This window comes from Hyperolius riggenbachi, chromosome 5 (assembly GCF_040937935.1).
Source record: "Hyperolius riggenbachi isolate aHypRig1 chromosome 5, aHypRig1.pri, whole genome shotgun sequence".
In the NCBI taxonomy this organism is placed as follows: Eukaryota; Metazoa; Chordata; class Amphibia; order Anura; family Hyperoliidae; genus Hyperolius; species Hyperolius riggenbachi.
This window is the reverse complement of record NC_090650.1, coordinates 279,799,711-279,812,152: the sequence shown is the minus strand read 5'-3', so window position 1 is coordinate 279,812,152 and position 12,442 is coordinate 279,799,711. Positions and strand designations below refer to the sequence as shown.

Sequence of the window (12,442 nt, the reverse complement as noted above, 5' to 3'; positions counted from 1 at the left end):
AAGGTTGCAATGGGAACTACCTTGTTATAGACCTTTCAGTTTGAAGCATATAAATGTTAATATCTTCACAATGAGTATTTTTATTACATGGTCATGTCTCTGCTTATTCTTATTCTTTTGAGGCAGGCTATCTATGTTTCTTTAAAATTGTGAAGAAGCAGAAAGAAGGTTTCTTGAACCTCATATATATTTCTGTTTGAAATGTATACATTATGAAATATATACCTAGCTGGAAAGACTCTGTGGCTAATTTAAAGTACCACTGGCTATCAAATGTTTCCATTGCAATAATTCAGAAAATTAGTTGAATTAGTTGAATTCAATATGGCTCCTTCCACAGTTATAAGGTAAAACATAAATGTGCGGTAAAGAGACTCTCTTTCTATATCTATAAAAGAACAAAAGAGCTGAAATGATTTAATATGAATAAATGGGAATGATTCCTGACTAATCTAAAGAAAGTACATAGAGACTTTAGGTCAATTTCATCTAGCACATAAACCATTTTTTTCCACTATCAGCACCATTCTCAAATCTGTTTGAGTCATCTCTTACCAAATTTAAGATTTCTAGAGTAATAAGATCATCATCACTCAGTTCGGTTGATAGCCACATGGAGTTGCTTATTTTAGGCTAGAATATTTGCATAGATTATTATGAAAAACCCAAACATTACAATCTAGGTGCCAGCCATTAACACTTTTTGCAGTAGATGAGTGATGTTGGAGTTCACAGAGGTTAGTAGAGTCCAAATGCTGCAAGTATCCAAGCTAGAAATTGTGTTTGTGGGATATAATACTATGGTTATTATTAGTTTTATTGATGTTTTATTATTAGCACGATTACTAATCACTTTTTCAGCAACACTAAATAAAGTACATTACAACACTGAATAAAGTACATTAAACATTCCCATTACTAACTGATTTCCAGGAAGGGTTTAAAAAGTAATATCTACAGTATACCACACTCTAGGACTAATTTTGTGGAAGTCAGTTAAGACTGGCCAACTTCCAGACACTTTTTATTCCTTCCAGTACTTTTAGCCAGTTGTATTTGAGAGGAGGGGTGGAGGGGAAGGCAAAATGGATCTTGACATACTGACATTTCAAACCCCTTACCTATGTTATTTTTGTCAGAAGAATAGCTATGTGATTCAAAGCAACATCAATTTTAGAACCTACCAAAATTTTCTCAAATTTTTCTTTTTTAACCCATTCGCGTTCCGTCGTTTTCACTTGAGAAATGTTCACCTCCCATTCATTAGCCTATAACTTTATCACTACTTATCACAATGAACTGATCTAAATCTTGTTTTTTCCGCCACCAATTAGGCTTTCTTTGGGTGGTACATTTTGCTAAGAGCCACTTTACTGTAAATGCATTTTAACAGGAAGAATAAGAAAAAAACGGAAAAAATTGATTATTTCTCAGTTTTCAGCCATTATAATTTTAAAATAATACATGCCTCCATAATTAAAACTCACGTATTGTATTTGCCCATATGTCCCGGTTATTACACCGTTAAAATTATGTCCCTATCACAGTGTATGGCGACAATATTTTATTTGGAAATAAAGGTGCATTGTTTCCGTTTTGCATCTATCACTATTTACAAGTTTAAAATAAAAAAATATAGCAATATTTCATCTTTACATTGATATTTAAAAAGTTTAGACCCTTAGGTAAATATTTACATGTTTTTTTTTTTAATTGTAATTTTTTTTTTATATTAAACATTTTATTTGGGTAGTTATGGGAGGGTGGGAGGTAAACAATAGGTTTATAATGTAAATGTGTGTTGATTTTCATTTTTTTTTACTTTTAGTTGTAGCATTACTTTTTGGCCACAAGATGGCAGCCATGAGTTTGTTTACATGACGTCACTCTAAGCATAACACACACTTAGAGCGATGCATGGGGGAGGTAACAGCCAGAAAAGGCGCAGCTTCCGAGAGAAACTGTCGCTTTTTCAGCGGGGGAGAGGAATCAGTGATCGGGCACCATAGCCCGATTCACTGATTGCCTGGCTAACGAACTGCAGGCCGGGAGCGCGCGTGCACGCGTGCGATCGGCTGCGGGAGCGCACGGTAGCGCGCATGGTTCCTGGACGTAGTTTCTACGTCCAGGAACCAAAATAGGTTAATCTATTAATAATGTTTAGTATTAATATAGCACCAACATCTCCCCAGCATGGTACAGGGTATATATCTTGTCACTTAACTGTCTCTCAGAGGGGCTCACAAATTATTCCGTACCATAGTCATATGTATGTATCATGTAGTGTATGTATCATAGTCCAGAGGCAATTTAGGGAGAAGCCAATTAACTTATCTGTATGTTTTTGGGATGTGGGAGGAACCCAGAGTACGCAGAGGAAATCCACGCAGACACAGGAAGAACATGCAAACTCTGTGAAGATAGTACCCTGGCCTTGGATTCAAACCAAGAACCTAGCGCTGCAAAGCAGGAGTGCTAACCACTAGGCCACCATGCTGCACAATCTATGGTCTCATTTGATTAATTTCTGTTTACTTTATTGGAAAGGAGAGGTTAGTTAAGCATGAGAAACAGCAGCAGGTAATCAACAATTGCATAGTTTTGCACTGCCCCAATTAATCTAAAGCTAGTGGTGGCAAAATTTCAATTGATTTTCAAACAGATTTCTACTGGAAACTGAATGGAATTAAATGGAGTGAGGCAGTAACATGATTAGTACTCCATGACTGACTTCCAATGCAGGAGATATATTGATTGTTTGAGAAATCAAATAAATAGCTAATGCTGTATGGTGCATGGTTAGTGTCGATGTTGCTCTAATTGCATTGTCTGCTATTAATGTAATATGCAAACTTTATGTTTTATGCTACCTTGTGAAAGCTATCCTAGAGGATTTCGTTATTGTTTTGCGCTAAATATTCTAAAGAGACCAAAGGTTATACCTAAATTAGCTCATCCCGCAGACCCCATAGACTGCATATGACATTTAAGAAGCAGACAAATAAGCCAGGTGTTTCTTTTTTTTCTGTGACTGCAATTAAATAAACTTTTTTTCCCCTTGCCTGTTTTCAGATTAGCTGATTTCATATATTTATAGTGGGATAAGTGTCAGCACAAGGAAATGTTCTTTAGTCACAGCTGTTTTCTATCCTACAGTTCTATTCCATCATTAATTATTATTAGTGGGACTGCAGACTGCAGCATATAACACACATTGAGCAGCATGAAATATGACACCTTTATTCACTCAGATTCACATATCCCAAGCAATGTTTAAGCATCTTTCGCCTAATAATTAGAGTAACTCTAGTTGATTTGTGTCTAAGACAATCAATGTTAATTAATCATGTTCAGATTTTCCTTAGTTCTGCAAAAGAAGGCTCACATTTCAAACTCAAAGCTGTAATAATGTATATTGTGAGCTTGCTAGATTATGTACAATATACTACTATAAACCTGTATGAAGTATTTTATTATATGACAGTTTTAAAATTATGTCATGTATGACGGATCAGACGAGAACAGTAAACAGAGAGGAATTAACAGTGTGATGATGCATAGGGCTACTTGCTTTCAAAGCAATCTGATGGAAGTGCCCAGAATGTATTCATCTTTATTTTCTGCTGATGATGACAACATTTTTGTTGCCAACTGCATAAATTAGCATGCATACAGACAATCCTGGACCCCATGTGTGTCACCACATGCTACGGGGTCTCATAGCAGTCACAAAAAGTAAATGAATTGCTGTATACATACCAACCTGAAAAACAACCCAAGGAATATAAATACATGCATATCAAGAAATCAAAGTAAAAAGTAGGTAGCAGAGCTTGACAGTTGCTTCACGTTGCGCATTACTATTACTACAGTATATAGGTTGTTTAGACCTGGAGACAAGTACATTACCTTTACATATGGAGGGATAGATCTCTGCTCCAAGTTTATTGAACAATGATCATGGTTTCTGCTGGAATATATTATGTGAGGGCATTCCTTCCCTTATAAACCATAATATTGTGAATATTAAAGGTTACTCTGCCTTTGCCTTGCTATTAATTGAAGTACACTTTGCTACAGGGAAAAAATATCAAATACAGCAAAAGACCAAGTATACAGAAGTGCATAATAACATAAATCACGTTCCTGTCATAGAAACAAACAGTTAAAAATTCACACACAAAAAATAATTTTTGCTCTAAATTGACTGATTCCACTTTTGCAAAAATCATGAAGTGATAAGAAACATTTTTGTGTAACTTTTAAAGTGGACCAAAACTGTAGCACAGCACACAATGAAAAGTCTTAATTCCACATAGAGTTCCACATATGTAATTCACTGCTGCTGTGTTATTTGTTTGTTTAGCCAGATCAAACTTTTTTATCAGTAGCAGTGAATAATACAATGCAGGAGCTCTGATGACTCTCCCCTCATACACTAAAGCTAAATAAGTACTATGAATGATTCTTATAAAAAAAATGGGATACATTTTGCACAATTTCATGCATATACAATTGTTTTGATGCTCTTTTTTTAACTTTTCTGTCTGTAGTGTGAATTGATTGCTTTCTTTTCTACGTAAAGAAATTGAACTCTTTTCAACTGTTTGCAATAGTTTCTTCCAGCGATAAGGACACAAAGGTAATCTGTAGTGCCCAAACTGCACTTTATATTTTTATTTTATGAGATTAAAAATGGTTAAGTTAGATCATTTATGACAAACATATAGAAATGATAATCATTTTTTTGCCTTTACACCAGGTAGAAGAAAGTCACCATGAATGAAACATGCTTTGCCTGTGATATCCTATTGGGTCTTATTAACCATTTCAGCCTACGGGTATTTTTCACCTTATGCACGAGAAGAATTTTCACATTTCAGCACTTTTCCCTTCAATTCCCCAATAACTTTATTACTAATTATCACAACAAAATGATCTATACCTTTTTTGCCACCAATTAGGCTTTCTTTGGCTGGTACATTATGCTAAGAATTATTTTATTCTAAATGCATTTTAAGGGGAATAATACGATAAAAAACGGAAGGAAAGGGTGGGAGCAGTATTTTACAGAATGGATAATTCACTAATGCCATACATAAATGCCATGCACAACAGTAAATAAACACAGTATAAAAGGAGTTTTACTGTATATGGAAAATAGGTTATCTAAAGCTTGCTAACCTACTACAACCCGTCAATAGTAATCACAAAAAAAACCTTTATTTTACACATGCATGTATTTAAAATAAAGTATTACTTTATTTTCCACAGTTCTGATGCTCCTCTAATTTCTCATAGCAAATACTTACACATAATATATGTCATATTTTTTCGGCATTTAAGGAAAATAAAAAGCCTGGGAATGTAAATGTGGTTAATATGTGGGAAATGTATAATACTAAATATAAAACACTTTCCGATAAAACAAATCATATTCTTTCGTTGTATCATCCAGCTTGATATGGAGGCTGAGAAGTTAATGGAAATTCATTCATAATAAATTGCATCTTTTGTATTCCTTGTGACATTTAAAATATGAGTGGAAAAATACCTTATCTATGGAAACAGGATGGAAGAGGTGGAATTTGTACATACATTGTGAAGTCCTTGCTTTAATTTACAAAAGACTAAGTATAGCACTTTGCAATTGTTTAGCCTAAAGGGCTGCCAGATATTGCAAAACAAGGTTAGTGATGGCAGAATGGATGTGTCACTCACAAGTTTCTCGCAATGTTTAAAAAGTTCAAAAAGGGAAGAAGTAAAAATGAAAAATGCCCTGTCTCCCAGTTTATTAAATAGAAGAATTGTGTGTTTATTGTAATGGTGATACAGTGGGAATATTATAGTGCTGAGAAGATGTATCTGCCTAAAAAGCAGCTTGCCTTATATTTAACTAATTTTACAGCAAACTGGCATAGTTTAGATCTCTGTTTCATTAGTCCAGTCTTCACTCTACTAAGGTGACTAGTTAGTTAGATGTCCTTTTGACCCATTGCTAGTGAAGGTAAACCACTTCCCATAGCAAAATTGTGAAGAATTTAACAGAAACAAAACGTATCTTTGACTCATATATTTTACATATTTTACAGCTGTAATTGTTTAGCAGTTTGACAACTATTTTTTTCCTTGCATAAAAGTTTTTTGTATGGTAATCCCCCCTCACCTTTGTTTGATTCTTTCCAACCAAGAAAATAATCGGCTCCATTTGCAGATCCTTAAAGAAAACCTGAACTGAAAATTAAAAGTCAAAATAAGCATACACAAGTCATACTTACCTTCCATGTAGTCTACTCCTCAGTGTCTTTCTCCTGTCCTGCGTCCTGTTTGTCCACTGTGATCAATAGAATTCTCTGTCCTCCATTTTGAAAATGGCCATTACCTATAACAGCTTTCTGGTCAGCACACAGTTAAACTGTAACATCGCCCACTTGAGCCATAGGGAAACATGGACATTACCTGGTACATCAGTTTTCCTCTCAGCTATAACTGACAGCAACTGATATTTTACTGACAGCAACTGATGTATTTTAGATCTGACAAAATATTGTCAGAACTAAAAGGGAATATTGTCAGAAGAAAATGGTGAGCTTCTGAGAGGAACTGATGGCACGATAACTATGTAATGTTCAGCTGAAGTTACCTCATGTGTTTAATTTAAATCTTATTACTCAGTACAGGTTAAAGAGGAACTCCAGTGAAAATAATGTAATAAAAAAGTGCTTCATTTTTACAATAATTATGTATAAATCATTTAGTCAGTGTGTGCCTATTGTAAAATCTTTTAAATCCCTGATTTACATTCTGACATTTATTACATGGTGACATTGTTACTGTTGGCAGGTGATGTAGCTGCTGCATGCTTTTTTGGCAGTTGGAAACAGCTATTTCCCACAATGCAACAAGGTTCACAGACAGGAAACTGCCAAGAGTACTACGGTCCTCAGAGTTTCTTGTGGGAGGGGTTTCACCACAATATCAGTCATACAGCACCCCCTGATGGTCTGTTTGTGAAAAGGAATAGATTTCTCATGTAAAAGGGGGTATCAGCTACTGATTGGGATAAAGTTCAATTCTTGGTCGGAGTTTCTCTTTAAAGCAAATTATATGGGGCAAGCTCCTAGCTTCAGTAGACATCTACAGGTAATCTGATATAAGGATCTACAGAATGCGTACAACAATATACTTTATTAATAATTCAATGGGACAAGTAAGGAAAAAAAAATCTTACATGTTTTGGCCAAATTTTAAATCCTAATTTATAGCTGGGAATAAACAGTTATAATTTGAACCATGAAAGATATTTTTCTTTGCCAGCCTTAATGATGTATTAAAGGGAACCAGAGAGGAAGGATAGGGAAAAATAGGAAAAGGTTTTATACATACCTGGGGCTTCCTCTAGCCCCATAAGCACGGGTCGCTCCCACGCCGCAACCCTCCGCTTCCTGTATTGCCGGTACCGGGCCCCGTCACTTCCAGCGGATGCGACCAATTGTCTGCATGCACAGGGGCTCCCTCTATACCCTTACGCATGCGGCTGCGCAGTATGCAGCCGCACGCGTAGGTATATGGAGGGAGCCCCTGTGATGTGGACAATTAGCCGCGTCCGCCGGCCGACTCGTGGAAATGACGGGACCCGGTACCGGCGGATCCAGGCAGCGGAGGACGGCGGCGTGGGAGCGATCCAGGCTTATGGGGCTGGAGGAAGCCCCAGCTATGTATAAAACCTTTCCCCCAACGTCTCTGGTTCCCTCTAAGTGTACACGTTCAAAGCTCTGTTTTAGGGGTGCAAATTTTTATTACATAATAGCGCACAGGCAATTCACTTTTCCTCCTTAGTTCTTTCCAAGTTGATAATTTAAAACCTTGGGCTCGATTCACTAAAGTGTGGTAACACAGTTATCACGTGTTAAAGCTTTTCACGCACGTAAACCATTGTGTGCTCTTGTTGCGCGTGAAAAGTTTAGCAATCGTGTGATAATTTTTATTGCGCGTACGGCATTGCGCTTCCCATGATAAGTCTGCTTTTCTTGTGATAAGTACAAGATAGAGTTTGATACTGAAATCAGCAATGGTGCTGTGAAACATTAGTTTCCTGCTGTTTTCAAACTTTTTTATTCTTTGGTAGTACACTACACATAAACATACATGTGTACACTACACATAAAATTGAGTGTATGCTGGGGGCGTGTCCGGCGGCCATCCTGTATGGATGCATAGACTGAGAGCTCCTCTCTCCCAGCTCAGCTAAGCGGCACAAAGAGGCAGCTAACCGCGAAACTTATACTCCCCGCAAGCGGCGAACATGGAGGCCGACCCGGAGACCTTAAAAAAAGAGGAAGAAGGGGACCCAGAAACCTCAGAAACTAATGGAGTTCTTCACACAGCGGGGAGCACGATCTGTTAAACAGGGCCAAGGTGGCGGCGGCGCTCAGCACACAGCGGGGACACGAGCGGCTGCAGCAACCTTACCATTTAATCAAGATGAATTCCCTCCGCTGCTAGCACCACTCCTTCCAGCCTCCCAGGGTGACTCATCACCGGAGATTCACTCCTCATCCACCAGCAGCCCGCAGAAATCGAGGCCCAGGCTCTCCAATCTACAGGCCAGCGAGCAGGTATGTGACGCAAAGGGAGGGGAGGAAGTTAATCTAACAGATCCAGCAAACCAGATAGCCAGCATTCCCTCCACTGAACAAGCAGTCACACAAACCTATCTTAAAGACATGCTCCTTACATTACAGCAATCACTTACTATTACTATGAAACAGTTCTCCACAAGCCTGCAGAGATCTGTTGACTCCCTAGGGGAAAGAGTCTTACTTAACGAAGATAGACTGAGTGCATTAACAACAGAGCACAACAATATGGTTGATAATATGGAAGCCCAGAACTCAGAAAATAAATGGGTCAAAATGAAATAAGCTGACCTGGAGGACCGCAGCAGGTGCTGCAATATTCAATTTAGAGGGATTCCTGAAGCTGTAAGCTCATCTGATCTGAAGCCTTACTTGACCAAACTGATGAAAACTATTGCGCCTGATCTGAATGACCACGCGACTATCCTAGAGAGAGCACACAGAATCCCCAAACCAAAATCCCTGTCGGATTCTGTCCCAAGAGATGTGCTTGCAAAGATCCACAACTATGAGACCAAAGATCTACTTCTAGGTGCATTGAGAAAACTCAGCACGCTACCTGAGCCCTTTACTAAAGTGCTACTATTTCCAGATCTTTTGAAATACACCCTTCAGTTCCGTAAATCATTACAACCAATTACCAGAGCCCTCAGAAGCCAACAGATTCAATATAAATGGGGGTTCCCCACAAAGCTGATCGTTAATAGAGGAGGTTCCACTCACAACATCACGTCCCCAGAAAAATTGCTACGACTACTAGACCAGTGGAACATTAAACCTGAGGATAAACCTTCCGAGAGGTCTACCTACAAGCCCCAAACAACAAGCAAACCGCAGATGGATTGGCAATCAGCTTCTTAAAGGGAAGGTCCAAGCAAAATAAAAAAATGAGTTTCACTTACCTGGGGCTTCTACCAGCCCCATGCGGCCATCCTGTGCCCTCGTAGTCACTTTTCTTGTGACCTCAGAGGTCGGCGGGCCTCATTGCGTACATTTTTATGCATTCCCGCTAGTGCAGGAACATTAACACATACATTTTTACGCGCTAGTGGTTTAACGCATAAAAATGTACGCATTGAACCACTAACGCGTAAAAATGTATGTGTTAATGTTCCTGCACTAGCGGGAATGCGTAAAAATGTATGCAATGCGGTCTGCCGACCTCTGAGGTCGGCAAGCTGCCAGCGGGGGACTGGAGCAGCAGTGAGTGACTACGAGGGCACAGGATGGCTGCATGGGGCTGGTAGAAGCCCCAGATAAGTGAAACTCATTTTTTTTATTTTGCTTGGACCTTCCCTTTAAGCTGGGAAAGATCTTGCTCTTTTGACCTTCTACGGATAGAACTGTCTAACTTTTATACAAGCGATCAGAGGCTTACCTCAAAAGAGGAAAATAGCCTCTCTGCCTCCGCTATTATTGCGGTTAAAGTTCATCGTTTTTCTAAGTTTCTTATTTTCTTTAAGCAATGTATGTTATTACTCCTACCAACAGCTGATTTTATTGCATATCTTGATTTACCCTATATTTCAATCCTACGGTCTCGACTAAATATTATGTTGCTACTATGGATCACTTCTGCAATCCAATCCAATGAGCATTAAAATCCTTTCGATTAACACCAAAGGACTGAACTCTCCACAAAAGAGACATGCGATGTGGAAAGAGGTCAATAGAAACAAAGCAGATATCCTGTTTGCACAGGAAACTCATTTTTTGGAAGTAAAGCTCCACGCTGCTCCCATAGAGACTTCCTCCTGAATATCCAATGTAATTAAAAAAAAAAAAAAGAGAGGTGTCTTAGTTGCACTTCATAACCGCCTGTCTGCGGTAATTTTAAAATCAATCTCTGACCCACAAGGTAGATTTCTGATTGTGATATGCACTATTGATGCTGAAACTTTTACTCTATACGCTCCAAATACAGGCCAATTATCCTTTATACGCTCCATATTAAAAACAATTAAGAAACACCAAAAAGGTACGTTAGTGATAGGAGGAGATTTTAATATATGCGCAACCTCCTCATTAGATAATGTCTCAGGGAAAACCCATAAACCTAAAATTATCCTTAACTTCTTACACCAAGAACAACTGTTTGACCCGTGGAGTGCCCTCCATAGCACAGAAAAAGATTTCACATTCCAATCCCTAGTACACGGCTCCCCATCAAGAATAGATTACTTTCTTCTGGACAAATATACCCTCCAGAGAATCACTAAAGCTGATATAGGAGTGATATCATGGTCCGACCATGCCCCAGTCTCTATAGTCCTTAAACTACACTCTCCCCTTTCAGGAAAAGGATTATGGTGTCTAAACAATTCACTCTTAACCTCTCCGGATAATGTCTCATTAATTAAGCTAGGAGCAATTCAAAAACAGAAAAAAAACGAAAAACTAGACGACTTATGTAATAAGATACAAGCTCTGGAAAAACAGTTGCTCTTATCCCACCAAGCTACCCATATAGCAAGAGATCTTTTCACCCTGAGACATGATCTAAGACTACTCCTATCTCAAGATTATGCCTTTAAGATACGTCAGTCTAAGAGGTTATTCTATTCACAGAGTAACAAAGCTGGGCCCTTATTAGCAAAATTATTAAAAAATAGACAAGCTAAAGCCCGAATTCATAATATTACTCACCGAAATCACCCATAAAAACTACATAAACCCTCAGCAGATAGCAGATGTATTCATTGAATTTTATCAATCACTTTATAATCTGAAAGAAGACCCTCTAACCCCCCAACCTAACAGTGATACTATCTCTGCTTTTCTGGACACATTATCTCTACCCAAACTTTCTGAATTGGATTTAGTTAACCTTAATCTCCCGATATCCAACTCAGAAATAAATAAATACATCCTGTCCTCAAAGTTAAATAAAGCTCCAGGACCGGATGGTCTAACTAATGAATATTATAGATCGTTCCGAAGTGTACTGGTACCTAGAATGCAGACCCTTTTCAATACATTCATACAAAAAAATACTCTACCTAAGGAACAACTTCAAGCCACAATATCTGTTATTCACAAATCGGGAAAAGACCCTACTAACCCGGCAAACTACCGCCCAATTTCCTTGTTAAATAACGACACTAAACTTTACGCAAAAATTATAGCATCAAGGCTTGCAGAAAAGATGCCCTTCCTTATCAAATTGGATCAAGTAGGCTTTGTGAAAGACCGACAGGCATCTGATGGCACGAGACGTATGATAGATCTGATTTACCATATGGACAAATCTAGGAAGCCTTCCCTGTGTCTCTCTTTAGACGCAGAGAAGGCTTTCAAAAGAGTCCACTGGGGTTTTCTTGACGCTGTTCTCTCTAAATTTGGAATTGTAGAGAACATCAAATCCGCCATAATGGTTTTATATACATGCCCTTCTGCCCAGGTGAATGTATCTAACTTTCTCTCAAAACCCTTTCTAATTACCAATGGCACGAGACAGGGATGCCCACTATCCCCCTGATCTTTGTGCTAGTGATGGAAACCTTTGCGGAAGCAATACGTTCCAATCCGCTTATTAAAGGGATAAAAATTGGTGAACAAATGTTCAAAATTGCCTTATTCGCAGATGACGTGATGATCTGTTTTAAACCCAAAACAATCCCTTAAAGAAATAACATCCGCCATACTGCAATTTCCAACGTATCCATGTATAAGATTAACAAAAGCAAATCTACAATATTAGGCATTCACATACCTACAGACACCCAGAAGGAATTAGAAGAGAGATACCCATTCACCTGGCTAAAAACACATATTCCCTACTTAGGAATAAACCTCCTTGCAAA

The 12,442-nt window shown here is 38.2% G+C and overlaps 1 long non-coding RNA gene across 1 annotated transcript in view; it reads left to right on the top strand.

Annotated features, from left to right (window-relative positions):
* The window catches only part of LOC137517662 (uncharacterized), a 43,227-nt gene extending 37,995 nt beyond the window's left edge, over positions 1 to 5,232 (top strand). Inside the window, exons 2-3 of the long non-coding RNA XR_011020613.1 lie at positions 4,554 to 4,642; positions 4,763 to 5,232. This is a non-coding gene — a long non-coding RNA (uncharacterized lncRNA). The remainder of the gene's footprint in view (positions 1 to 4,553; positions 4,643 to 4,762) is intronic.
* The last annotated feature ends 7,210 nt before the right edge of the window (positions 5,233 to 12,442 follow it).